The sequence below is a fragment of the Argiope bruennichi genome, chromosome 5 (assembly GCF_947563725.1).
Source record: "Argiope bruennichi chromosome 5, qqArgBrue1.1, whole genome shotgun sequence".
Lineage (NCBI taxonomy): Eukaryota > Metazoa > Arthropoda > Arachnida > Araneae > Araneidae > Argiope > Argiope bruennichi.
In genome coordinates, this window is record NC_079155.1 from 135,469,377 (window position 1) to 135,474,987 (window position 5,611).

Consider the following 5,611-nt stretch of genomic DNA (forward strand, 5'->3'; position numbering starts at 1 on the left):
CGCTGCGGGTACGAAGCTTCGTGGCCAGATCGGCAGCACGAGCCATTTAGTTTTGCTGGTCTTCAGTTCGAGTCTCGAAACTGAGAACTTTTTAAATATATTTTTCTTTTCTTTTTTTTACATTTTTTTAAGATATTTTTATCCTTTATTCCCACACTTACTAAGAACTTTTCCAAATCTTATACTACTAAAATAAAATTTTATGTCAAAATATTTCTATATTCAACAGAAATTTTAGGAGTCGAGTTCACGCACATGCGCAGAATTCATTCCTATTCAAAACATTGTGCTTTTAGACCAGAATGACACCACGTTAAAACTTTTAGTGGATAATCATAATGAGAGTCTTAGACCATTCAGACGCGCTGCGGGTACGAAGCTTCGTGGCCAGATCGGCAGCACGATCCATCTAGTTTTGTTGGTCTTCAGTTCGAGTCTCGAAACTGAGAACTTTTTAAATATATTTTTCTTTTCTTTTTTTTACATTTTTCTAAGATATTTTTATCCTTTAATTCCCACACTTACTACGAAATTTTCCAAATCTTATACTACTAAAATAAAATTTTATGTCAAAATATTTCTATATTCAAGAGAAATTTTAGGAGTCGAGTTCATGCACATGCGCAGAATTCATTCCTATTCGAAACATTGTGCGTTTAGACCAGAATGACACCACGTTAAAACTTTTAGTGGATAATCATAATGAGAGTCTTAGACCATTCAGACGCGCTGCGGGTACGAAGCTTCGTGGCCAGATCGGCAGCACGAGCCATCTAGTTTTGCTGGTCTTCAGGTCGAGTCTCGAAACTGAGAACTTTTTAAATATATTTTTCTTTTCTTTTTTTTACATCTTTTTTAGATATTTTTATCCTTTATTCCCACACTTACTACGAACTTTTCCAAATCTTATACTAGTAAAATAAAATTTTATGTCAAAATATTTCTATATTCAAGAGAAATTTTAGGAGTCGAGTTCATGCACATGCGCAGAATTCAGTCGTATTCAAAACATTGTGATTTTAGACCAGAATGACACCACGTTAAAACTTTTAGTGGATAATCATAATGAGAGTCTTAGACCATTCAGACGCGCTGCGGGTACGAAGCTTCGTGGCCAGATCGGCAGCACGAGCCATCTAGTTTTGCTGGTCTTCAGGTCGAGTCTCGAAACTGAGAACTTTTTCAATATATTTTTCTTTTCTTTTTTTTATTTTTTTTAGATATTTTTATCCTTTATTCCCACACTTACTACGAACTTTTCCAAATCTTATACTACTGAAATAAAATTTTATGTCAAAATATTTCTATATTCAAGAGAAATTTTAAGAGTCGAGGTCACGCACATTCGCAGAATTCATTCCTATTCAAAACATTGTGCTTTTAGACCAGAATGACACCACGTTAAAACTTTTAGTGGATAATAATAATGAGAGTCTTAGACCATTCAGACGCGCTGTGGGTACGAAGCTTCGTGGCCAGATCGGCAGCACGAGCCATCTAGTTTTGCTGGTCTTCAGTTCGAGTCTCGAAACTGAGAACTTTTTCAATATATTTTTCTTTTCTTTTTTTTACATTTTTTTTAGATATTTTTATCCTTTATTCCCGCACTTACTACGAACTTTTCCAAATCTTATACTACTAAAATAAAATTTTATGTCAAAATATTTCTATATTCAAGAGAAATTTTAAGAGTCGAGTTCACGCACATGCGCAGAATTCATTCCTATTCGAAACATTGTGCTTTTAGAACAGAATGACACCACGTTAAAACTTTTAGTGGATAATCATAATGAGAGTCTTAGACCATTCAGACGCGCTGTGGGTACGAAGCTTCGTGGCCAGATCGGCAGCACGAGCCGTCTAGTTTTGCTGGTCTTCAGTTCGAGTCTCGAAACTGAGAAGATTTTCAATATATTTTTCTTTTCTTTTTTTTACATTTTTTTTAGATATTTTTATCCTTTATTCCCGCACTTACTACGAACTTTTCCAAATCTTATACTACTAAAATAAAATTTTATGTCAAAATATTTCTATATTCAAGAGAAATTTTAAGAGTCGAGTTCACGCACATGCGCAGAATTCATTCCTATTCGAAACATTGTGCTTTTAGAACAGAATGACAGCACGTTAAAACTTTTAGTGGATAATCATAATGAGAGTCTTAGACCATTCAGACGCGCTGCGGGTACGAAGCTTCGTGGCCAGATCGGCAGCACGAGCCATCTAGTTTTGCTGGTCTTCAGGTCGAGTCTCGAAACTGAGAACTTTTTCAATATATTTTTCTTTTCTTTTTTTTACATTTTTTTAGATATTTTTATCCTTTATTCCCACACTTACTACGAACTTTTCCAAATCTTATACTACTAAAATAAAATTTTATGTCAAAATATTTCTATATTCAAGAGAAATTTTAAGAGTCGAGGTCACGCACATTCGCAGAATTCATTCCTATTCAAAACATTGTGCTTTTAGACCAGAATGACACCACGTTAAAACTTTTAGTGGATAATAATAATGAGAGTCTTAGACCATTCAGACGCGCTGTGGGTACGAAGCTTCGTGGCCAGATCGGCAGCACGAGCCATCTAGTTTTGCTGGTCTTCAGTTCGAGTCTCGAAACTGAGAACTTTTTCAATATATTTTTCTTTTCCTTTTTTTACATTTTTTTTAGATATTTTTATCCTTTATTCCGCACTTACTACGAACTTTACCAAATCTTATACTAGTAAAATAAAATTTTATGTCAAAATATTTCTATATTCAAGAGAAATTTTAGTCGTCGAGTTCATGCACGTGAGCAGAATTCAGTCGTATTCAAAACATTGTGCTTTTAGACCAGAATGACACCACGTTAAAACTTTTAGTGGATAATCATAATGAGAGTCTTAGACCATTCAGACGCGCTGCGGGTACGAAGCTTCGTGGCCAGATCGGCAGCGCGAGCCATCTAGTTTTGCTGGTCTTCAGTTCGAATCTCGAAACTGAGAACTTTTTAAATATATTTTTCTTTTCTTTTTTTTACATTTTTTTAAGATATTTTTATCCTTTATTCCCACACTTACTAAGAACTTTTCCAAATCTTATACTACTAAAATAAAATTTTATGCCAAAATATTTCTATATTCAACAGAAATTTTAGGAGTCGAGTTCACGCACATGCGCAGAATTCATTCCTATTCAAAACATTGTGCTTTTAGACCAGAATGACACCACGTTAAAACTTTTAGTGGATAATCATAATGAGAGTCTTAGACCATTCAGACGCGCTGCGGGTACGAAGCTTCGTGGCAAGATCGGCAGCTTGATCCATCTAGTTTTGTTGGTCTTCAGTTCGAGTCTCGAAACTGAGAACTTTTTAAATATATTTTTCTTTTCTTTTTTTTACAATTTTCTAAGATATTTTTATCCTTTAATTCACACACTTACTACGAAATTTTCCAAATCTTATACTACTAAAATAAAATTTTATGTCAAAATATTTCTATATTCAAGAGAAATTTTAGGAGTCGAGTTCATGCACATGCGCAGAATTCATTCCTATTCAAAACATTGTGCTTTTAGACCAGAATGACACCACGTTAAAACTTAGTGGATAATCATAATGAGAGTCTTAGACCATTCAGACGCGCTGCGAGTACGACGCTTCGTGGCCAGATCGGCAGCACGAGCCATCTAGTTTTGCTGGTCTTCAGTTCGAGTCTCGAAACTGAGAACTTTTTCAATATATTTTTCTTTTCTTTTTTTTACATTTTTTTAGATATTTTTATCCTTTATTCCCACACTTACTACGAGCTTTTCCAAATCTTATATTAGTAAAATAAAATTTTATGTCAAAATATTTCTATATTCAAGAGAAATTTTAGGAGTCGAGTTCACGCACATGCGCAGAATTCATTCCTATTCAAAACATTGTGCTTTTAGACCAGAATGACACCACGTTAAAACTTTTAGTGGATAATCATAATGAGAGTCTTAGACCATTCAGACGCGCTGCCTGTACGAAGCTTCGAGGCCAGATCGGCAGCACGAGCCATCTAGTTTTGATGGTCTTCAGTTCGAGTCCCGAAACTGAGAACTTTTTCAATATATTTTTCTTTTCTTTTTTTTACATTTTTTTAAGATATTTTAATCCTTTATTCCCACACTTACTACGAACTTTTCCAAATCTTATACTACTAAAATAAAATTTTATGTCAAAATATTTCTATATTCAAGAGAAATTTTAGGAGTCGAGTTCACGCACATGCGCAGAATTCATTCCTATTCGAAACATTGTGCTTTTAGACCAGAATGACACCACGTTAAAACTTTTAGTGGATAAGCATAATGAGAGTCTTACACCATTCAGACGCGCTGCCGGTACGAAGCTTCGTGGCCAGATCGGCAGCACGAGCCATCTAGTTTTGCTGGTCTTCAGTTCGAGTCTCGAAACTGAGAACTTTTTCAATATATTTTTCTTTTCTTTTTTTTACATTTTTTTTAGATATTTTTATCCTTTATTCCGCACTTACTACGAACTTTACCAAATCTTATACTAGTAAAATAAAATTTTATGTCAAAATATTTCTATATTCAAGAGAAATTTTAGTCGTCGAGTTCATGCACGTGCGCAGAATTCAGTCGTATTCAAAACATTGTGCTTTTAGACCAGAATGACACCACGTTAAAACTTTTAGTGGATAATCATAATGAGAGTCTTAGACCATTCAGACGCGCTGCGGGTACGAAGCTTCGCGGCCAGATCGGCAGCGCGAGCCATCTAGTTTTGCTGGTCTTCAGTTCGAATCTCGAAACTGAGAACTTTTTAAATATATTTTTCTTTTCTTTTTTTTACATTTTTTTAAGATATTTTTATCCTTTATTCCCACACTTACTACGAACTTTTCAAAATCTTATACTAGTAAAATAAAATTTTATGTCAAAATATTTCTATATTCAAGAGAAATTTTAGTCGTCGAGTTCATGCACGTGCGCAGAATTCAGTCGTATTCAAAACATTGTGCTTTTAGACCAGAATGACACCACGTTAAAACTTTTAGTGGATAATCATAATGAGAGTCTTAGACCATTCAGACGCGCTGCGGGTACGAAGCTTCGCGGCCAGATCGGCAGCGCGAGCCATCTAGTTTTGCTGGTCTTCAGTTCGAATCTCGAAACTGAGAACTTTTTAAATATATTTTTCTTTTCTTTTTTTTACATTTTTTTAAGATATTTTTATCCTTTATTCCCACACTTACTAAGAACTTTTCCAAATCTTATACTACTAAAATAAAATTTTATGTCAAAATATTTCTATATTCAACAGAAATTTTAGGAGTCGAGTTCACGCACATGCGCAGAATTCATTCCTATTCAAAACATTGTGCTTTTAGACCAGAATGACACCACGTTAAAACTTTTAGTGGATAATCATAATGAGAGTCTTAGACCATTCAGACGCGCTGCGGGTACGAAGCTTCGTGGCAAGATCGGCAGCTTGATCCATCTAGTTTTGTTGGTCTTCAGTTCGATTCTCGAAACTGAGAACTTTTTAAATATATTTTTCTTTTCTTTTTTTTACAATTTTCTAAGATATTTTTATCCTTTAATTCACACACTTACTACGAAATTT